We start from the raw sequence: 25056 nt of genomic DNA, 5'->3' as shown, positions 1-25056 counted from the left end.
TACACACACTTCTCTGTTTTTGAAAACATTGTGATGAATGCCTTTAACACTTGATTTAGTCACGTTGATCCACTGCGATTTGTGACACAACGATGTTGACACACTAGTGCCACACGTTAACTACTGACAGTGGCTGCTGAAAACTTCCCGCGAGGTTAGCCGAGAGCGCTAACGCGCTGCTTTCTGGACTCGGGTAGGCGCACCGGCCCCGGATCGAATCCGCCCGGCGGATAACGACGACGGCCGGTGTGCCGGCCAGCCTGGATGTGGTTTTTAGGCGGTTTTCCACATCCCCCTATGTGAATACCGGGCTGGTCCCCACGTACTGCCTCAGTTACACGGCTTGCAGACATCTGAACACTTTCGCACTATTCCATGGATTAGACTAGTCGCAGACACTTGGGGTACACTAATTTCGTACCAGGGGGTACGGGGTGGCGGCAGGAAGGGCATCTGGCCAACCCTTCCACTAACATTGCCACATCCGATTAACCATGCCGACCCTGCGTATCCGCGGGGAAAAGGCACAAGCAAAAGAGTGTCTGATCAAAACTGGCGAGTGGCATGCACAGTTGTTGTTTACAGTTGTCAGTTTGAACTTTTACCGTTGCCAACTACGCTGACGTCGCTCATACGCCAGGAATAAAATCAGTTCCGTAACAGTTTGCCACACGGCGTATGTTTCAATATGATCGTCCACACGAAATTTTAATGTGTGCATTAACCTCGAAGTTGAGCTTCCCAAGCTCAAAGCAAATAATTACGAATCTAAAATCATTTAATGAGCAGGCCATTCGAAGTAGAACGAATCTAGTTCCAGCATTTTCCACCACATAAAAAACGCACGAGGTCTTCAGAGAACCTGGTAGACGCCGCTGTAGGTCCCCTTGAAAGGGGCCAGTGGAAGGCTGCTGACCGCTGCTAACCGATTCGGCGCTCCGGAGCTAATGCGGTGGCCATCCCTCTCTGTCTCTCTGCACGTCTGCCCCTCACGCATCCATTATGCAACAGAACCGCGAGCCGCAGCAGACGTCCAGACAAAACAGGCGCGGAGCGAGCGCTGCTGCCGGACAGGTGGACAGCTCAGGTCACTACTGGCTGACCCAAATGCCGAGCCGCTGGCCGTCTGCAGAGCGGGCTGTGGGCGCCTCCCCTGCCACTAATACGGGATGACCTCACTTGCTAATGTCCCTTCCTCTTGCATCGCGCAAGAACACCCTTTGTCATCGTACACTTAATTAAACCACTGTGTGCCGCTCTCGATTTCGTTATGACACGCTACGTTCATAATCGATTTTTTTTTGTGGTGTCTCATATCAACTTCCCGTCATATGCAACTGTATAATACGGGTGTCACACAACCACGGCCATTGAAATCAATAATAAATAGAAATTGGATAAAATCCCAAACACCGAGCGAGGTGGCGCAGTGGTTAGACACTGGACTCGCATTCGGGAGGACGACGGTTCAATCCCGCGTCTGGCCATCCTGATTTAGGTTTCCCGTGATTTCTCTAAATCGCTCCAGGCAAATGCCGGGATGGTTCCTTTGAAAGGGCACGGCCGACTTCCTTCCCCATCCTTCCGTAATCCGACGAGACCGATGACCTCGCTGTCTGGTCTCTTTCTCCCCCCCCCCCCCCAAGAAAATCCCAAAAAGCGGTTAATTGATGATTTATTCATGACCAGTTTCGGTGAGTTGAAGCAGCATCTGCAGGTCATTAGTAGTATCACAAAGATTAGCACGCAGATATCCTGTCTAAAGTATTTTGCTGTTGGTTTTATCTTCTGGTGACCGCTAAGCCACGTGCAGACAGTGTCCAATAGCCGCTCCCTCCGGTTTCGTATATAGGGACCCGCTCTGCCCTACTCCAGCAGGTGGCTTCCGCCAGCTCCCCCTCCCTGATGATGTCCTCCTCCCCTCCATCTACCCCTCCTACCAACTTTGATCCTCCCGCCCTCCTCCTGTGCTTGCTCCTCTGGGCACCCTCCTTCCCTTCTCTCCCTTTTCCCTCCCTCCTCCGTTTCTCCCCCCTCCTCCCCTGGGCCTCCCCTCCCCTCCCCTGTCCCTCTACTTCTGCCCCCGTCTCCTCAGCCATTGGCATCCTTTTTCTCACCTCACCCCTGTTGCCCTCTTGGCAGGTCCCTGGACTCGCACACGCTCAGTGGACATTCGCGCGCCGGAGATCACCGCCATCAGTGTTTCGTGTGTGCCGTCGTGTTTAGTGTTCAGTGTTCACCGTCACACTCCATCGTTCACCAGTGCCATCGTCTTCTTCAGTGTTTGTGCGTCGTACCAACAGTTTGCAGTGTGGATTATCGTCGAGTGTGAACGGCTCCGTGTTTGTCTTTATGTGTGTATTGTTTTATTGCCCACCGTTCTGTAACTTACGTATCTTCTCAGTGTTTCTTCTCTTTGTGTATCCTCTGGCTGAAGAGCGGCGTTGTATGCCGCTGCCAGCCTATCTGATTGTTCAGGTGTTGAAATCACAATAAAGTAAAAAAAAAAAAAAAAAAAAACACAAACCTACTCCAGCCAGTCTGGTACTCGCTCTGGATTTCGTTTCTATCTCGGCGGTACTGCCTTCTGGTCGTTGCTCGTTGTTGACATTTGCCTGGCTCTGGTTCCGAGTGGAATTACATTTGGTGTTTGGTGCTGTGGTTTCCACAAGCCTCTGTTGTCTTTCTCTTCCTCGTTGTGTCGCTCATAGTCGGTCGTGGTCGGTTGTTGTCAGTTGTTGTTGGTCTGTCGTCCGACTCGTCCTGTGTTTACCCGGTGGTGCGTGCTCCACCGCCTGGCGTTCCCGCTGTTGGTTGTGGTTACTACAATAAAGATGTAAGGGAAGTTAAGATACAATATCACTGAAGTGGCCAAAAGACACTTCATTAAAATTGAACATTTTCGATCTTTTTTTAACTACTTTATGTTCTCGTACGAGCTGTATCTTAAGCAGTGCTTGTCTCAATATTTCGTGAAATCTACCTCAAGAAAGAAGGAACTGTGTCTGAGAGCTATTTAAAACCATATGCAAATATTAACCAGCGGCGTAAGAGGAGAAAACACAAGTCCGATCAACATCTAGGAGGAGTGCATGGGGCATAATATCGTTATTCATAGAACGGTAAAAACTGCAACCTTCAGGGAAAAGGAAAACTTGGAAAAGATAATCTTTATTGGACCCCTGTTATAATACCAGCTACGCAACGTGTGAAACTATAGCAACGACCTTTAACCCAGCTATAAAGTACTTATAAAATATAGATATCTTACTTCCTTATTGAATTAATTTTTCTTGTGAGGAAAGCCGTTTCTTTCTTTCTACACATAATATTAAAAATATTGCATTGGCGATCTCGCAGGGACTACACATTTAACGACTAATTTTATGTGTAAATAATTGTAAGACATATGGTTGTTCAAGCAATAATGAATTTAATTTTCTTTTCTGTTTACATGACAAGAGAGATATTGTAAGGTGTAAGAGAAAAATCACATAATAAAGGAGACACGGGATATCTACGATTTTTTTACAAAATATAAGCAGAATGAATAATTGCAAATGGACAAAAGATGGACGAGTAAGGTAAGAAAAGACACGAATGTCGCCTTCAGCTACGCAAATAAAGTATAGCTGGATTCAACAGTAGTAGATTCTGTCCTTTCTCAATAGTTGATCTAGTGAAAATTTCCAGTAAGTTTGAGCATTGTGTAATGGTGCAGTTTGTACCAAACCGAATATTCTAGTAGAAAGAAGCACGTTGTCGTTGCCTGGATACCATAAAAGAAGCAGGCATCTCGTCGTAAATAATTTATGTTGTGGAAATTTCTGTCAGGTCCAAGATCAGTGCAACTCACAGCAACTACCTGACTGCATGGTGTTTGTTCTTTCGGACATGTCCGAAATAACAGACACCACCCACTCATGTAACTGATTCGCCTTGGTTGGCTATGAATTCACCATCTTGTGTGCGGATGCACAGTATCGTTTGACCACAGGCAAGAATCTAAAGTTATCGACCCTGGACGACTTGCACGCAGACTGTGGATAGGTGGCTCTATGTTGGAATGTGGGTCGGCCGGGGAGCATACAGAGTTACTCTGAGCATATGCGATATCCACTCTGTCTGCATGGCGCAGTGGTAAATAAAAAAAAATAAAAAATAAAAAAGAGTTACATAAATTTACAATGTTTCCTTTCCGCTGCCTCTCCCTTATCCTGTCACGAGACGAGGACACCGTGGCAACGCCCCCAAGCACGAACCCTGCCCACTCTACCCCCTGATCTATACCTATAAAAAAACCAGGTAGCGTTAAAAAAAGTGGTTAATGCAACACTGACTTAAGTACGAAATCTCGGGTTCAAATACAGGTCCAGCACACATTTTCACTCGTCGCCAGTAATTCCGCATCAAGTCCCAATGGAGCTGGTATTATCATTTCTTTCTCCTTCCCTTCCTTCCGCCCCCTTCCGTGTTCAATATTCATAACTTACAGCAACATTAACACTAGTGTAGTTAATATAAGCATCTGAAGGGAACCGGTAGAAACTAAGACTTTAAAGACTTCAATGGAAGTATTCGAATCAGTGATTAGCAAGAAACAAATAATACAGATGTGCAAACAGAAAGAACGTCATCAAAATGATATTACCATAAGCTGTAATCGAGACCGTAATTTGACGCATAATACAATCAAGGTGATTTTGACAGGAGATTTGTGTATGCAGACGATAGAGGAATTATCGTCCCAGCTAACGCCAGGAAATATTTCTTCTCAAAGTAGTTTGAGGACTGGTACTGTAAAAGATTCCGGACAGTCCAAAGTCGCGAAATCAAGAGAATTTTTACTGGTGAAAGGGTGCCACAGATATCAAAATACATTATTTCCTGTGAGCCAAGCAACATGAACGAGATGACGAATTTTTTAAAAAATACGCCGAATGATTTCGATTACAAACTTGATCAAAAATTGACTAATATCTTGAACTATTTTGGTCAGAAATTTACCAGTATGTTGTACGATTCTGATCAAAAATTTTCAGAACTAGTCAAAGAACATAAGAAACTGCGCGTAGGTTAGATGAGCTGACCAAAAAAGCACAATAATTCACAAACTACACATGAGGAGTTAGCTAAGACCGTATCTACAGTGCAGACAAATGTTTGAGTACTACAGTGAGTTTGCAACGAACTCCCAGACCAACTGAAAGAACTTTCGGAAAAGACTGAGCTTATGAAACTGAAACAAAAGCGTGTTGCCACTGACGTAAAGAACTTGTACGGCCGTGCGGAATAGGGAACGTTCGACAGTGGCACCACACTCGCAGAAAAGTCTCTACTGCAGCACCGAACTTACGAAGGCGAAGTCAAAAAAATTATGTCCGAAAAGAAAAATGACGTTATTACCGAAGTACACTTGAACATGAAAGCTGCCGTACAACTAATTTGTTCTGAACTAGCCACTGGCAGAGGTAGTTAGAATCGACTACTGTTAACACAGAAAACATGCAGGAAGGGCTAGTGGACGAAACAGAAAATACGTTTTCACCTCTGTAGCTTTACGATGCCACTGAAAGGGATTTCAGCACGGACAATCAATCGCCAACGCCAATGGCAAACTAAATGAGTTACCTCCCCTCCCATTGCCACCATACATGTTAGTGGCTCACTCACTGGGGACAGAACTCTCTCTTTCATCAATACTGGCAGACGTAAGCCTCTTAAAGCGTCACCAGTTTCAAGTGTTTTCTACAAAGCCATAAAGTATTCACCCTGTAGTTTTTACAAGAGCGTTCCGTAAAGTCCTACCGCCTAGCCTGAACGAATCGCAAAAAATACGCTACATGATAAGATTCACCAAAAAGACGCATTTCTCTGGACAGCAGAAGTGGCAGAACGTTGTTTTGGTCAACCGGTTTTCTGGTACGATTAGGACTAGAAGTGTTTGCCCCGTAACTATGCAACAGCAAGCAAGGCGGAATGCGAAAATATTTTTAAAATTGTTTAAATAAAATGAGAAACTGGAGAAAACCAATCTCTCATATAGATGTGCTAAGAATCTTGAAAGGCAGATTGTCATCAAACCGAAAAGAATTATTCACATTACCAGAAACAGATATTGAATATTTCCTCTCTGTGTTGGTCTCCACTGACTTGATTTATGACGCAGAACGAGGTCAACCAACACGAGCACACAGTCAAATTTTCAGAGCAATGGGAATATGTAACGCAGTAATAACAACAATATCAACTTTTAGCACCATTATTTGCCACCACAAGACAATAGACCTAGAAACTTTGGCTAGCAAAGAAATAAGCATTATCAAAAGAAAAGAGATCGTAGGTACAAACCCGCATACAACAACCCACCACATCGTGACGACAGGGGTCTACACAACTGCCAATGTGCTCCGGGCAATAGGTGAGTAAACAGCGAGACTTTTAGTGAGTATAGAACAATGAATGTTGGTCGAATACAGAACAGAGAGGTCAGAGAAGAAGATCAAAGTTTTCGCAGTAATCGGGATGCTAATTGGTGCAGTAGGGAACTTGCAGTGTGCATAGTTGAAGTGGTGGACAACACCGATGCTACCCCACTTTCGCCACCGGGAAACAATCCCGACAATGACCGATGGAAATAGTGGGCGGCATACAAAGTGAACACCTACAGTTTATACAAATCTAAATATTAATTTCAAGTTTAGATTTAAGAAAATGGACTAAGAAGGGAAATGCGAAACATTAATAGAAAAATCCGAAATGGTCTATATCACCATCTAATTAAAAAAATGGTTAAGCTGGCTCTGAGCACTATGGGACTTAACTTCTGAGGTCATCAGTCCCCTAGACTTAGAACTACTTACACCTAAATAACCTAAGGATATCCATGCGCGAGGCAGGATTCGAACCTGCGACCGTAGCGGTCGCGCTGTTCCAGACTGAAGCGCCTAGAACCGCTCGACCACTCCGGCCGCCATCTAATTAAACCTATACTATTTACGAATATGTACACAAATACCTACGGCCAACAACTTCTGTAACGCAATACGTTGTAGCTGTTGTTGTTGTTGTTGTTGAGGTCTTCAGTCCTGAGACTGGTTTGATGCAGCTCTCCATGCCACTCTATCTAGTAAAGCTGCATGCCCTCGGGAAAGATTGCGGCTGTAGTTTCCCCTTGCTTTCAGCCGTTCGCAGTACCAGCACAGCAAGGCCGTTTTGGTTAGTGTTACAAGGCGAGATCAGTCAACCATCCAGACTGTTGCCCCTGAAACTACTGAAAAGGCTGCTGCCCCTCGTTAGGAACCACACATTGGTCTGGCCTCTCAACAGATACCCCACCGTTGTGGTTGCACCTACGGTACGGCCACCTGTATCAAAAATGGCTCTGAGCACTATGGGACTCAACTGCTGAGGTCATTAGTCCCCTAGAACTTAGAACTAGTTAAACCTAACTAAACTAAGGACATCACAAACATCCATGCCCGAGGCAGGATTCGAACCTGCGACCGTAGCGGTCTTGCGGTTCCAGACTGCAGCGCCTTTAACCGCACGGCCACTTCGGCCGGCTGCCACCTGCATCGCTGAGGCACGCAAGCATCCCCACCAACGGCAAGGTTCATGGTTCATGGGAAGGAGGTTGTAGCTAAACGCAACATATTGCATGGGTGATATCAGTAACGGTCACATCATACTATTACGAAGTAGATACGATAGGATTCAGTGAGCAAAATTCTGGGGTATGAGCTTCGTCGAGGTAAGTTTAATTTTAGTACTTGTGGACTATGTAAGACACAAGAATAACATTTCACAGTAGTGGGAAATAATGCATTCTAAACTACTTTCCAAAAATTGTTCTCAGTTACAAGTGATACACCGGTTAACGTACAGGTCGTCAAGCATGTTGTTTAGTGGCCCATTTTAAGGGAATGATGCAGGTGTACACGCAGGCTGGTAGAGGAGGATACTTATAAATACCGTGGTAGGAACCTTTAGGATTCCACTCATATAAAGTATAATTGTTTACGATTGTATAAATGTATGTGAAGACAAGCGATGCATTTTTCAAACCGTTCACAGCACCTACGCTGAGTAGAAGACAATGGACTAGTAGAATCGTCACGCATTTCTGTACAAGAATGCGAAAGCGATATGGATTACTATGATCTGTCACGCATGAGAACGAGATTAATTATATAAGTAGGACTATTTATAATCATATGAACGACTGATTGAAAAATGACCAACGATAGATACATACTGTGTCACTATTAAAAAGGTTAAATACCAAATACAACGATGAATATACATTTTTCACAGACATAAAAAGTGGTGAAGCGGGAGATGTACGAACAGTACCACCAGTGGTAATTTGAACTAATATTTTGACACAAGACGTGAATACGATGTCGCTTTCTATTTGGAGTCGTCTATGTAAACAAGTACATATTGCAAGTAGTAAGTAGCTAAATGTTAGGCTACACTACACTACCCATTTTGATGTCTGTTCCAATGATACATTTTCACTGTAGCTTTGTCTTGTCCTTCCTGTTTGTAGGAAAAATATACATAAATTGTAGAGTCCTATCTTCATTGCTGCAATTGAAATACGGCTTATAAGTACATACAGTAGCAAACGCATGAAAAGTAGCACGTCATCTTGACTTGCTTTCGTTTCACTTGGGTTATCAAACGCTATTATGCAACCAGTTAATGCAGTAATTAACTGTACTGACGTATTACGTGCATATCTTATACATTAATGACAATGTTTGATTTCTGAATTAGGTTGGTGAATGAATGCATTTGGCTGACCATGATATGGTTTGCAGGGAAGAACCGTGCTACAAACAGAGGCATTTTGCCTCACCAGGGAGAGAAAAGAGATTATGACCTCCAGTGAAGGCTGCGGCGCTCCTGCAACCACATTATAAAAGCAACAGGCGTGCGTGAAGGAGTGGTGACTGGCACAGTATGAAGGCTGCATTAGCATGGTGCCTTTCGGGCAGCCAGTAGAACGTAAAACTATTCTATTGTGCTGGGCGGACTTTGTCACACGGGTCCTGGGACACCTACAGAGCGTCTCCAACGAAATTTTATGATCCCAACACAAGGCGAACATTCCTGAAGAAAACGGCGACGACACGTCCCATCTCCTTAGCTGAGCGACTGCTCACGTGAAGAGAAAGAGAACTACTTTGTTAAAACAGACGTAGATGCAAATTAGATTGGTGTGGGGTGCTCTGTGACGTCCCGTGAAAACGGTCGGATACAAGAATTTTTAGCATAGCGTCGGCTCTCGTCAGCGTCCGTCTGGAAGAATACAGACAAGACGGTCTGAGATTGTGTACACGCTATGCCATTATAGAAATGATACTTCAGAAATGTATGGAGGGGGATTACCTGACGCTAGAGGGCGTGCAATTGTCGCAGAGATAAGGAACAACACTAGCATTGGTGTGCTACCATAATTTCTCGGAGCGAACGTATAGGAGACTTCGGCGGTGAGCAGTGAACGGTAAAGAAACTACGGCCGTGGGAGCCGGAGAGTAAGGACTTTCACATGGGCTCTGTAGAAAAAAAAGGAGACTTCGGCCGGCAGAGCTGTCGCTCATAGGCGCCGGCTACGGGAGTCTACTTAGGCAGATTCAGGAGCAGCCAGCTGTCCTTTCGAGATAACTTCTGACACGAAGCACTGAACGTTGTATCAGCTATCTTGCAGCTTGTATTTGGTGCAGGTGATATCCTCGCAGCTTAGAGAGGGTAATTTCACACAGGAATTGGTTCACGCGTATAGTTGAGCCGATCTTAACAGCAAGAGCCGCTGTACTTGCAAGTTTAGGAGGCCACCAAGCAGTGAGGTTCAACGATTTTCACTTTTGTATTAATTTGTTAGATTCCGTTATCCGTTCATTTCATCAAGAGGAAACTTGTGGAAATCCTCCTTGCACTTCCACAAACCCAAATTAATTTCACGCGGCGTATGCTAGTTAGATTTACCAATTAGTGTACTCATCACTATTCAAACTTGTCTTTGATTGGAAATAAACATTTTCTTGATCCGTAGTATAGTCCATAACTCAAGTAGAAGCTATCCTGATACCACTGTTATTGAGATGTCATGTTATCTGGGGAAAGAAATTGATTAATTTGAAAATTAGAGAGAGATAGAGAGATGCGAAGCACTCCAATAAGTGAGTTGGCCATACAACAGTTAACGTTTATAACGCTGAGTGCAGATTATAGGTCATTGTTTGGACGGCGTTTCTCTGTGAACACGTAAATCTCGGAACAGAAATTCATGTAGGCAGCATCCCCTGCCCTGCCCGCCCCTCATCCTAGACGTTGATGAACCTACACGCAGGCGCGTCTAGGTTTTTAATCAAGATTTTCCAGCAGTCGATGTTGATCTGATAACACGCAATGTGTTCGCTTGGCTGTAAAACAAGAAATCATAGCCGCGCCGGGTAGCCGCTTGGTCTTAGGGCATCTTGTCACGGTTCGCGTAGCTTCCCCCGTCGGAGTTTCGAGTCCTCCCTCGGGCAGGTGTGTGTGTGTGTGCTGTCCTTAGCGTAAGTAAGTATAAGTTAGATTAAGTAGTGTGTAAACTTAGGGACCGGTGACCTCAGCAGTTTCGTCCCATCAGATTTAACACAAATTTCCAAATTTTTCAAGAAATCATGAATTAGCCTACCGTCCCATTAGGAAACTACTCAATAACGTACACTACGAATTAATAGGTCATATTGTAGGCACAAAATTGATAGCAAGGTGAACTATATGATGTAACTGCTACATAGGAAAATTTTCATTACGACATAAATCTAAGAAATTTAAATTTAATGTTCTTTTATATGCAAAGAACTGTGTAGAGCTGTGTATACTTCAGTCTGATTGTTACAAAACATTGACGGAGAGATGAATAAGCTATAGGTGAAATGAATTTGGTGCAAAGGAAAACGTGATACACTTTTAGGATGAATATCTGTAAATGGCTTTCAATTTAAGTGTTAAAGTGACTTGTGCAGTGAAATTTAGGCCTGGAATCAGAATTTCATGTATGAGTGAAGCTAAGCATCTACAGTGCGCTAACGGAACAGCAACCGGCGCTGTCAGACGGACGACACCAAATTAAATTACAATTACGTGGCAAAGTTATCGGAGTGATGTCTTGGCTGTATACCTCGCATCTTGCGCCACCTTCGGTTTCCAATATGCCACGGGTGAACTGTCAGAACATCCTAGAGACATATAATGAAGGCACGTGGCAACCACCTTTGTACGGCCTACTGTATTTGCACCGCCCGCTCACTCACGTGAAATACCAACAACACTGTGCGTTCAAATGATCGGTCCAAAACAATGCAGCTTCATAAGAAAATCGTGTTAGAAACAATGTAACCGTAATACTGAATATACCATGTTTACTGATATGAACTAATGAAAACTTAAGAAGTCATTACTAAGAAATAACTGAAAGACATTTTAAATAGAAAATGCTCTCCAATAACATAAAGCAAAAAAAAATACTTCAGAGATAGTAATCTTTGCGTAGTCTTAAGTATTTTATAATCTTTGTTCGCAAATTATATGCTTCTGTGGGATTTAAGTTCCAACTTTAACTACGGGCAGAAACGTGACAGTAATAAAAAAGAGGGTATAAAAAATTCCTGATAACCTCATACCTAACCTTGGTCCAAAAATAAAGGAATTACATTGCTGGACCATAATCCTAACTCAGTGTTGTTCAAGGATGTAAGAACGGCAGAATTGTAATTTGCAAACTTGAAACCTATGTCAGTGTTTCACGGCTTTGTGACAGTACGTGCAAAAATTTTCAATTATGTGGCGGTCAATGAGGTATCTAAGTACTGTCTGCCATCTTCGACAGCACTAAAATTTGCGCTTCCAGTTGACAGTTGGGACATAAGTGATGTAACGTAGGTATGGGAAAAATGAGATTAAAACTTTAATGACAAATGGACAAGAAGTGATGATAAAAAAATTTTTACTGCCAGTCTGTAATTATTTTTTACAAAAATGTACAGGAAACTTAAGATATAATCCCACAAAAGAGGTTAAAAGACTCTTAATTAAAACTGAACTTTTTCGATCGTTTTATAGCTTTTGTCTCCTGTTTGTGTTCTCGTATGAGCTGCACGTTGGGTAGCCCTTGTCTGAATAATTCATGATAAAATTTGTACATTTTACTGAAACATACCTCAAAGAAGTTGAAGCATTGTCTGAGAGTTATTTATAACCTGTATGCAAATATTAACCAGCGACGGAAGAGGAGAAAGCACACCTACAAGTCTGAACGACCTCCTTAGGGTTGCACACGGCACAAAATCATTATTCGGAGAACGGCAAATACTAACACCTCTAGGGAAAAGGAAAACTTCGAAAAGATAATCTTTATTGAACACCAGTTATAATACTGGCTACACAGTGTATGAAAATACAGCAAGGCGTTCGGTGTTATCTTCAAGCAAGATTGCGGGCGAACATGGGCTCAATAGTTCGTATGAAAATCGAAAATTAAGTTTATTATTTTAGTATAAAATTTGAAACAAGCTTGTAAGTGATCACGAAAAAAGAATGAATAGTATTTTACTACAGAAACGGTGACAGAACAGTAGGAATAAAGTACAGCCAACCAGTTGCAAAAATGGTGGTTTTCAAATAACTTTGACCACTGTTTCATGGATCTAGACTCGTCTTCTTCAGAAGGACAGACAGATTTCAGAGTAGCAGTTCGCTCAGTAAAAGCTGTCTCCGTAAGTCATTAACCGGCAACGGTTTGTATGTCAATATGCAAAAATTAAGGCCCCTAGAATCAAGGGCTTGTCACATCAACAAAAACAATGGTTTACAATAACATACTATGCTAGTAGCTACATGCGGACAGTAACGTAATTTCTAACTCTTCACAGACAGACCGTTGGCCATTTATGCCAGGTGGAGACAGCTCTTACTGAGTGAAATGCTAATGTGAAGTTTGTCTGTCCTTTCGAAGGAGACGTGTTTAGATTCACCAAAGCCATGGTCAACGTCAATTGAAGACCACCATTTTTGCAACTGACTGGCTGTCTATTATTCCTGCAGAATTAATAGTAGAGCTCGAAAAAACCTTGACCATAAACGTGTTAACTCTTATAGTGCATTGGATTATTAATGTTAACGTACCTCGGGTAAGAAATATAGTAAAGTTGCGTTTTGAGGTTTGGTTTTGCACTACTGACCATTAAAACGGCTACACCACGAAGATGACTGCTACAGACGCGAAATTTAACCGACAGGAAGAATATACTGTGATATGCAAAAGATTATCTTGTCAGAGCATTCCCACAAGGTTGGCGCCGGTGGCGACACCTACAATGTGCTGACATGAGGAAAGTTTCCAACCGATTTCTCATACAAAAAATATCAGTTTACCGACGTTGCCTGGTGAAACGTTGTTGTGATGCCTTGTTGAAGTAGGAGAAATGCGTATCATCACGTTTCCGACTTTGATAAAGGTCGGATTGTAGCCTATTGCGATTGCTGTTTATCGTATCATGACATTGCTGCTCGCGTTGGTCGAGATCAAAATACTGTTAACAGAATATGGAATCGGTGGGTTCAGGAGAGAAATACGAAACGCCGTGCTGGATCCCAACGGCCTCGTATCACTAGCAGTCGAGATGACAGGCATCTTATCCGCATGGCTGTAACGGATCGTGCAGCCACGTCTCGATCCCTGAGCCAACAGATGGGGACGTTTGCAAGACAACAACCATCTGCACGAACAGTTCGACGACGTTTGCAGCAGCATGGACTATCAATTCGGAGACCATGGCTGCGGTTACCCTTGACGCTGCATCACAGACAGGAGCGCCTGCGATGGTGTACTCAACGACGAACTTGGGTGCACGAATGGCAAAACGTCATTTTGTCGGATGAATCCAGATTATGTTTGCAGCATCATGATGGTCGCACCCGTGTTTGGCGACATCGCGGTGAACGCACATTGGAAGCGTGTATTCGTCATCGCCATACTGGCGTATCACCCGGCGTGATGGAATGGGGTGCCATTGGTTACACGTCTCGGTTACCTTTTGTTCACATTGACGGCACTTTGAACAGTGGACGTTTCATTTCAGATGTGTTACGACCCGTGGCTCTAACCTTCATTCCATCCCTGCGAAACCCTACATCTCAGCAAGATAACTGCACGACCGCATGTTGCAGATTCTGTACGGGCCTTTCTGGATACAGAAAATGTTCGACTGCTGCCCTGTCCACCACATTCTCCAGATCTCTCACCAATTGAAAACATCAGGTCAATGGTGGCCGAGCAACTGGCTCGCCACAATACGCCAGTCACTACTCTCGATGAACTGTGGTATCGTGTTGAAGCTGCATGGGCAGCTGTACCTGTACGGCTAGAGGTGATTGTTCTGGGTACTGATTTCACAGGATCTATGCACCCAAACTGCGTAATCACATGCCAGTTGTAGTATAATATATTTGTCCAATGAATACCCGTTCATCATCTGCATTTCTTCTAGGTGTAGCAATTTTAATGGCCAGTAGTGTAAAATCCTCGCATGTCTAGAGGAACAGACATTAGTGACGATCTACAGGTGTAGTAATGTTACGGAATTTTGTAGCAGTTACGAATATTTTTGACATCAGCCATATTAGACTTGGGAAACCAAAATATTGGTGACGCACGATAATTCGTGCTGGGCCCGGGCTCGTAACCGGTTAGCGCTCACAGTCGCCTTAACCGTCTACGAATGTAGGAACTGTGACATACTGATGTTTGGATCGGTCTTGGAGACCTGGACGAGTATCCAAGGTTGTTAAGGCGACCTCTCACGCTAAGCAGGAAATGAGCGGGCGAGTCCTCGTCCGTCACAAATTTCCATGTGTCACCAGTAACTATGATTTCCACGCCTAATATAGCTGATACCCAAAATATTCGCAATCACAACAAAATTTCGTTTAAAATCAGTATTGATACTTCCTACAACAATGTGACTAGAAATATAATCATTGCCGTTGTTAATGTATATCGCGGTGTCTATGAATTCTGTAGCAACATTGGTTAAATGTTGTGGAGGTCTCTAAATAGCAATCAAGTGGACCTCAATCATTCCAAAATGTACACACTCACAACGAGTGTTTGCAGCTCCCTAGTTACTTAAGCAATACTTTGTACCTTTTACATGAGCTCTCCCAGCATCACTTTGCGACGAACATACGCAATAGATTCTAAACCTCGATTAGCATTAGCTACTGCCGGGTCTTCTTCTATGTACAACTCACCAAAACCATCAAGTTAAAAGTGTCGGTACAACATTCCCAGGTTTCATCGAGCAAGGCGGCGTTGCATGAAGGAATCATAGGATCTGTGACGATGTCTGGGAAAGGGACTGTAGACCTTATTGTGAGACATAAACTTCAGCTTGACATGTCTACCGGTTGCTGAGCACAAGGGGCCTTAACAGACGGTCAGACAGACAGACAAACAGACAGATACATAGATAATAAATGAAAGAAAATATTTTTTGCGTGTGGTATAAGTAAGAATTAACAATTTTCAGACTCTTCTCGTTACTTATACCGTGAAACCCTGCTTTTTGCAAAATTTCATGATTCTAGGTGTACGGGAAGCACCCTTCAGGTTTTGATGAGAGAGTCGGCGAGACCATAATACATGTCAAAAGTGGCCGTATCTTTTGATTACGTTGACTTAGGAACTAAACGTTTTTCACACTGCCAATCCACGACATAACTTGTATTTCTATGTAATAGAGGCACCACAAATACGACTTACAGCATGACTGAATGAGTGATTGATAAAGGTTTTTGTTTCTAAATGACTGATTGCATGCATGACTACGTATGCGTATCTGTTATGCGCTAAATTATCAGGTTAGTGAGGACACTGGTCTTTTATCTGAAGCGTAGTGGTATTGTGTGCTTAACTGATGGACAAGATGGTGGGTCGCAGCAGCAGTCCTCTCATAGAGAGTTTCTGACTTTCTTTTGATGCACATGAAGATAGATGGATCTCATAAAAGGTAATGCACGTGATGAGCGTAAATAAGTCTGCGTCCATTATGGTACAGAGTTTTACAGTGTCTTAAGTTTGTGCAGATGACTATCTACACTACCACGGGACCGTTGACCTCTGTATGTGACATAAATTTCAACTTTATACATCTACCCATAACTGAGAGAAAAGGGTCTTCGCATCTCGACAGACAGAGGGGCGGAGAACGAAATGATCGTATAATGGTCCCGTTTATATCGACTGAGGTACGAAACATTAAAAATGGTGGTAAAGTGAATACATGGAAGACGAGAGGTAGTGGGATCGAGTCTAGGTTTGAGCATGGATTTTTCAATCTTTTTTCAACCGTCTTTTTTCAGTCATCTTTCTTTAGTCATCTTTTTTCAGTCTTTTCCAGTCATCTTTTTCCAGTCATCTTTTCCAGTCACCTTTCACCTGTCAACGATGTGAGGAGTCGCTAGAAATAACTCGTGGTTCGCATTCCACGTTAAACCTTGTGGCCCCTTTCCGCAGTTGGATATCTGAGGTAGGGCAGGGACACGCAAGTCGCCAAAGTTCCGTCCGATAGAATGATTTGCACCAGGCCACAGAGGCAGGCAAAATGCGCAAGTCCTACTCGCACCCTTTTTGTTCGCTGTAGCTCTTCAGTAATATCCTTAAGCGCGTTTTATAATTGAGAAATTACTTGTGAGTTTAGTCTCATTTCTGTATGATTTCGAATAAATGAAAAAGTTTAACTTTCAATTCACGTCCCATCAGCTTGCAGTGATCATTCGGATAGTAAGCCTACCTCTTATAGTAAAAACAATTGAAAACACACCAGCGACGATGGAAAATAACTGTGTGTACGACATATCGCACCCCAGAAAGAAAGTGTCGAGAGCTGAAAAAAGGCAATTTCAGTTTATGTCACTAAAGGTGGGTATGAAATACCGCATTTTGCACAAACAGTACTGTGAAATATACTACCAACAACATTTGCTTGAAATTTAAAGGAAGAGTACATTATTTTAACAGTTTTATAGAATTAATTCATTAAGTCGAGCTGGTTCAAGTATTGCACTTTTGAGTTGTGTCATTGTTCTTGCCGGGGTGCGTTGTCGTCTTTCTCCTACTTTACCGCTATAAATAGCCTGAAACAGTGCAAATGACAATGAATGCATTTACTCTATCATCTTAATTTCACCAGAATCAGTAGTCTCCTGTTTGTGAATGTAAGCTTATTGTTATTACGAAGCTGTACCATGTTGAAGCTGTCCAGAGCGCGATTATTTGTTCTGGTTCAAAAATTCAAACAAGATTCCATAGAAAGTGATAGAACTGTTATACGATGCACTATTTGCGATCCATTAATTTTGTTAAAGGAAACACAAAAGCGAGATCGCATTAGACAATATATCCAGCTCTAAGCATAAAAAGAACAAGGCTCTTCAAACAAACACGCCACTGCTACCTCCATTATGAAATGTATTTGAACACATTCTTGAAAAAGCTATAATTGAAGGAATTCAGCATTGATTTGTGTGCAGCTCTTACACGAGTTCAGTAAGGTGAACCATCCAGACTTCAAGGTATTTCTTCAGAAATACACAAAGACAGCAAACGCCGATGAGAGTACTTAAAACAGAAACTGCTTACCAGGAAACTATACAAAGAATCCATGAAACCATAGACTCAATGGAATAATGTGTTTTCAACATTTCAGTTTTTCCCTTAGCAGGAGACAATGTTAAGCACATATTCTCAAAAAATGTATGAGCTGAAGGAAGCCAATGGCAGTACAGTAATGCACTGAATCATCGCCTTCTGTCAAAAGCTGTGTCCTAGTGCCTTCGAGTTCTGTGATTTCAGACCAGGCTCCATATACGGTTTCAAATATTAACCAATAGAAACCATTGTTCCCTACGTTTAAGGTTTTGACACGCTAGGTTCCTGCTATTCACAGGTGTAATGCTTGATCCATGCCTTTCAATGGGTTTGGTAATCTATATGGAACGAATACGACCTCACAGATCGCTTCATTTCCACCCTGAAGAAGATTCTGCTGACAACTACGAGTTGATTTGTTGCCTACAGGTGTATCACCGGCCTCAAATTTCAAAATTTTCCGATAGTTACTCGATTAGGTTCGTGGATATTGTGTACTGGTATCTTGTGTGAGGATTATGACGCAATTAAAGAGTTCACGTTTTCCTTGGATCCAGCTGACACAGGTGTAATTTCCAAGGCACATTTTGTTCTACCGTAGAAAATGTATAATTCGCAGACAGAATTAGTCTGTGTCCATAGTTAGAAGTACCGTACTGCAGCTAATAAACGATTAGAATGCCACAGTGCTGAAAAGGGAAAAACAATGCCATAGTTTTACTTCCGTGAGGGAGATGTTAGATGACTTTACCAAACAAATACTTGAGTCTAGTCTTCAGAAGAATCCGGATATTGAGGAGTTTCACACATCCGTACAGCTGCCATTCCGAGTGAATACCAAGATTGCCCCACTGGTTTCTGTGAATTTCGAAAGAAGTTTTACCATCTACAGAGGCATTCTATCTCGTAGAAGAAACAGACTCAGTTTAAAACAGTATAGGTACTTAAAGTTTAGAAGTACTAAGGATTCATGTATTTTCCTTCTTCTGGGGAGTGATGATTTGATGAAATCGTTTGTAGTCCAATAAACTGGAATATGAGGAAGATAATTTCTTGAATTCCTTGAGTAAATCGTCAAACTTTGTCCATTTTGTACGCTAATTCAGCACCTTTCCTCTTCTTTTTTAATCTAAAATTTGCACCTAAAACCCTGAGCACTGATAATAAACCTACCGGCTCGAGTGTAGTAAATAAAAAAGATAACACTTGGCAGATTTGAGAAAGATGAAGCAACGATATTATTCTTTATTTTGTATTTTCCGATATTTCTCATGAACGGCAGGAAAGAAACATACAAAGTCTATATTTGGCAGCGCTCTTAACTTTATGTACACAATGCTTTCATTGTGCTTATTTTTCTTCTGAGTTATTTCGTTAAAAACAAATTCTGGGAAGAATTTTGTAGCATCTGTGGCGATTGTCTGTAACTCGCTTTTTGAAATTCTAATGTGTTTTGGATTCTAGAATTTGATTACGTAGTTTGGGTCTTGACGGTTGTGTCAAATATTTCAGCCACAATCAATATTTCAGTGATTCTTTCAGAGCATGGAGGTGTTCGCAGCTCGGGTTTCAAAAATACAGTTCGTTGCATCACAAGATAGGGTAATAGTTTTACTAATCTCCTCCCAGAAAAACATTCAGTACACACAGAAAATTATTAGATTAGGCCCACTGCAATGTCCCGTATGGGTACAGACTGGGCAGTTTTAGAAATAAATGTATGTGCTTACAAAATTCATCCGTGGTCACTAACTACTCAGAGCCGTGTGTTATCTGCGCTGGTCGTGCAGTGCATGAACAAAATCTGCCCCGACGGACCGCTAAAGATGGAGGCAGGTCCGTGAGACGATGCGGTCTCCTCATCCCTCCGCGCTCTGCCTCGTATGTGTTGGAATCCACTAAATCTTTTGAAGTTATTAGTTCAAAACGTTCATTTCTGATCCATGCACGATCAGTTAAAGAAAGAACTCTGAGTTCCTATTAACAGTTTTCCGATATGTTTTCTGTGTGAAATATCGCGTGGAAAATTGTTTTAGTTACACTTGAAAAACTGATTTCGATCATTATCATAAAAACAATAAAAACGAACTCCTCGCCAGGCCGTGAAGGCCTAAGGGATGTCTACCGATCTCATGGCGTCTTGCGAACGCTGTATGGAGAGCAAGTGGTCACCCACCGCTCTCCCGGCCGCTCTCCAAACTTTCCAGTTCGTGTAGCCACTACTATTCAGTCAAGTACCGTTCCAGTTGTCATCATTAAAGTGAATGTGGCCCGTGCCAATCTTCTCACCAAGAGAAATATCATCGGTAGTACCAGGAATTGATCCCCAGTCTTTCACATGGCAGCTGTTTACGCTGAACACTTTACTACGGAGGAAGATGATTATTATTCTAGTTTGCAGAAATTTATTCTATGGCGAGCACGATGATTAATCTTTCACGATGGCAGTTTGATATGTGCGTTTTAAATTTTCTTATGCTGTGACGAAATCTAAAAGATGTTGTTAGAAAGGAGCTGACATTCTTTTATATTTTGAACGAAATTCTGTATTTGTAAGGAATTTGGTAGTTACGAAAAGGTTGAAAGGGCTTTCAGAAGACAGTTATTTTCCTAAAGAAATTTGTTAGATCGTTTTGTAGAGAGTGTTGCTCTCTCCTTTAAAGAATTTTTGCTATGGATCCATGCCCATGGAAGAATTGTACTTTCAGGCAAAGCACCATAAGGAAAACTACAGTAAGTATTCGTACCGGTACACAATCATTTCCAGTATTTTTGATTTGTCATACCCAGCTGTATGGGCTGTGACTGTAGAGTAGAATGAACTGGTGAGTTCGTAGATAGGCAGCAAGGAACTGACAACTTGCAGAAAAAAGGCAATTGTGAATATCGCCAGGCTAGAGAAATGAACAAACGCTATTTTGTCTTCCGTCTCTCAGAATGCCTGACTCTTCATGTATCGTCGAAAGACGAGATGCGGGTCCACACATAAAATGCACGAGAGTCTTTAGCAGTACATGCACTATGTGACGAAAAGTATCCGGACACCTGGCTGAAAATGACTTGCGAGTTCGTGGCGCCCTCCATCGATAATGCTGGAATGCAATATGGTGTCGGCGTACCCCTAGCCTTTATGACAGCTTCCACTCTCGCAGACATACGTTCACTCAGGTGCTGGAAGACTTCTTGGGGAATGGTGGCCCATTCTTCACGGAGTGATGCACTGAGGAGTGATATCGATCTCAATCGGGGGGCTTGGCACGAAGTCGGCGTTCCAAAATATCCGAAAGCTGTTCTAAAGGACTCAGGTCAGGACTCTGACCAGGTCAGTCCATTACAGGGATGTTATTCGTCGTGTAACCACTTGCCGCAGGCCGTGCATTATGAACAGCTGTTCGATCGTGTTGAAAGATGCAATCGCCATCCCCGAATTGCTCTTCCAGCAAGACGGTGCTTAAATTATCAATGTAGGCCTGTGCTGTGATAGTGCCACACAAAACAACATGGGGTGCAAGCATCCTCTGGCCGGCCGCGGTGGCTGTGCGGTTCTAGGCGCTGCAGTCCGGAACCGCGGAACTGCTACGGTCGCAGGTACGAATCCTGCCTCGGGCATGGAAGTGTGTGATGTCCTTAGGTTAGTTAGGTTTAAGTAGTTCTAAGATCTAGGGGACTGATGACCTAAGATGTTAAGTTCCATAGTGCTCAGAGCCATTTGAACCATATGAAGCCTACTCCATCAAAAACACGACCACACCTTAACACCACCGCCTCCGAATTTTACTGTTGGCACTAAACACGCTGGCAGATGACGTTCGCCGGGAATTCGCCATACCCACACCCTGCCAGCGGATCGCCACATTGTGTAACGTGATTCGTCACTCCATAAACGTTTTTCCACTGTTGGATCGTCCAATGGTTACGCTCCTTACACCAAGCAAGGCGTCGTTTGGCATTTACCGGCGTGTTGTGTGGCTTATGGGCAGCCGCTCGACCATGAAATCCAAGTTTTCTCAAATGGTTCAAATGGCTCTGAGCACTATGGGACTCAACTGCTGAGGTCATTAGTCCCCTAGAACTTAGAACTAGTTAAACCTAACTAACCTAAGGACATCACACACATCCATGCCCGAGGCAGGATTCGAACCTGCGACCGTAGCCGTCTCGCAGTTCCAGACTGCAGCGCCTAGAACCGCACGGCCACTTCGGCCGGCCAAGTTTTCTCATATCTCGCCTAACTGTCATAGTACTTGCAGTAGATCCTGATGTAGTTTGGAATTCCTGTGTGATGATCTGGACAGATGTCTGCCTATTACACATTACGACCCTCTGCAACTATCAGCGGCCTCTGTCAGTCAACAGACGAGGTCGGCCTATACCCTTTTGTAAGGTACGTGTCCCGTCACATTTACACTTCACTATTACATCGGAAACAGTGGACCTAGGGATGTTTAGGAGTGTGGAAATCTCGCGTACAAACGTATGACACAAGTGACATCCAATCACCTGACCACGTTCGAAGTTCGTGAGTTCTTCTCTCTCACTTTGTCTAATGATTACTGAGGTCGCTGATATGGAGTACTTGACAGTAGGTGGCAGAAAAATACACCTAATACGAAAAACGTATGTTTTTGGAGATGTCCGGGTACTTTTGATCACGTAATGCACGTGATTATTTAATCTGCACTGTGTGAACATAGCTTTCATCCATAACAAGTTTCGCTCAGTTTATCCCTCATCAAAATTCCGACCAATTTCCGCCGGCATGACTATTCACTCCATGGTTAATTTTTCGTTCCGACTTAAGTTTATGCTACGGCAGAAATCAATACAGGAACGTTCCACAGGTTGGGAAAACCCTCCTGCAACCAGTTATACATCCGCACTAAGCAAAATTCGACAGTGGAAGTGCTTATCTTTCCTATGTCCCAAAATTGTTCTCGCCAGCTACCACCATCTGTAGGAACAGAACCAATGATTTAGTTATAGCCCTGCAACGGTGATCTCTCCTGCAACAGCTGATACACTTAAAACTTTTATCTAGCTAACTAAAGTTTTGCGTATATCCGGGCCTCGAACCCGGAACCTTACGTTTCGAGGACAATGCTCAAACACTCAGTTACGGCGACACGACTCACAATCACAACTTAATTTCTGCCAGTATCTCGCTCCTACATTTCAAACTTCTCAGAAACTCTTCTCCATAGTGCACTAGCCCTCCTGAAAAACAAAGATATTGCGGAGAGATTACTCAGTGACAGCCATGAACTGTTTTCAAATTTACTTCCCACTCTGCAGCAGACTAAGCACTTCATCGATAATTTTGCACAAATTAAAAAACCATGTTTCGGACGATGTCTCTTACTCGGATCTTACCAATCGACTGGTGTGTCATGACCCACGACTCGACCTCAGAGACTTCTTTTCTATTAACACCATTTTCCTCGTTTCAAAACTGCAACAGCTCTCTTGTACATATTGTTAATTTCGTACTCCTGAGGACAGGTTGTGAGCAGAGCCTCAAACAGACAGAAGCACATCCGGCGATTGCCTGGAGTCGGGATTCGAGTACAATTTTAATCTGCCAGTAAGTTTCAAGGCTGCACGCGTTTCACTACGGAGAGTACCAGTTCGTCTGTTTCTGCAGTTAATATCTGTATGTGATGAGAAACAAGCAGAAAAACCATATTCCACAAAACTAATAATGATATGACACAGTTTATACTTTAGTTACTGAAACGACATATAGCGGGTTAGGGGCCAGAGAGCATAAATAACTGTAATTAAACAAACCTTGTTACAACAAAATCCAATACATGCTAAGAAATACAAATGCAGTACAGAAAATAAGTAAGACTCACAAGTATAGGTCGGTAGCGCTAATAAGAATTGCTTAAAGTACTGATTGTGAGAAGAAAACGTGGTAGCATACTCTTAACTCCTGAATACCCACTAGAGTGGCAATATACAAAATGATAAAGTTCACAAACTTATTAACCTTCAAAGGCATAGCCAAAACAAGTGAGAAGAGTCACTCAAGAATTGAATATATTTATACCAAATGAGAAAAATGGTTACAATTTTTCTGATTTACAGTTTCGACTTGAACTGTAAAGTACAAGCAACAGAAATATCGTGCAAGACGAGATTAAAATGTAAAACTTCCATCTTGGATGAACATGGTACCCATAGTTCCTCAGATTACGCATTTTGATGATTTACAGCTTAATCAGGGTTAGAAAAATCAGTTAATACTATCACAATTAACAGCGGAGATATCCAAAATTGAAAGCCAAGTTTTAACGGTAAAATTGAAAGTTGTAAAATTTTAAAAAGTCCATGGATAATAGAATTCGTGAGGAACTGAAAACAGAATTAGACATGGTGAAGGCGAAACATTTAATAGCACTTCAATAACAGAGTTACATTGTAGTTGCCCACAGAAGCTACTAGCCAATTAAAAAGTGAAACTGAAATTTTAACGTCGAGGCAGTTTAAAATATTACAAATGGGAACGCATAGAAACTTACACCAGAGACAGACAGAACCGACAAACATGGTCAATTAACGGCACACGTATAAACTTAATCTAAATGGATAAAATAAAACAAACACTTACCAAATTATAATAAGACACGTCATTTTACTCAGTTGCCAGCTACACAAATTAGTTAACAAATATTTCTAATGCACCGCCGAAAAATATCGCAACACCAAGAAGGAGTTTTGCGAGAAAACGAAAGTTGATAGAAGTATTCCTACATTTAGAATATTTCAAATTTGGCCCAGTCCCAAATCAGTGGCGCTAGTAGCGCCACTATGAGGATGACAATGAGGTTTGCTTTAAGTAGATGCTGTAACAGTTGTCGGCGTTAGTTATCTTTGAGAGTGGATATGGAGAGCTGATTTAGGCAGGGAGAAGCTGGATGTTCCTTCTACGATACTGCAGGAAGACTTGCCAGTAATGCAGCCACCGTTAATGATTGCTGGCAGTGGTGGTTGGTCACAAGAATGTACGGTCGCAAGAAGACCGGGCTTTTGACGCCCACGTGATACTACCGAGAGGAAAGACCATCGTGTTCGGGATATCGCTCTGGTTCTTCGTGCAGCATATGCAGCAACAATTTGTGCTGCAGTTGGCACGACAGTGACACAACAAACTGTTACAAATCGCTTACTTTAAAGACAGCTCCGAGCCAGAAGTGCTGTGGCATTCATTAGACCCCAAACCACCCCCATTTGCGACTTCAGTGGTATGCAGGGTAGAAGTCGGTTGTGCTTTCTGATGAAAACCGGTTATGTGTCGGTGCCAGTGATGGCCGTGTGTTGGTTAGGCAATCAGTTGATGACGTGTA

Source organism: Schistocerca piceifrons, chromosome 1, assembly GCF_021461385.2.
Source record: "Schistocerca piceifrons isolate TAMUIC-IGC-003096 chromosome 1, iqSchPice1.1, whole genome shotgun sequence".
Classification (NCBI taxonomy): domain Eukaryota; kingdom Metazoa; phylum Arthropoda; class Insecta; order Orthoptera; family Acrididae; genus Schistocerca; species Schistocerca piceifrons.
This window is presented reverse-complemented; position numbering follows the sequence as displayed.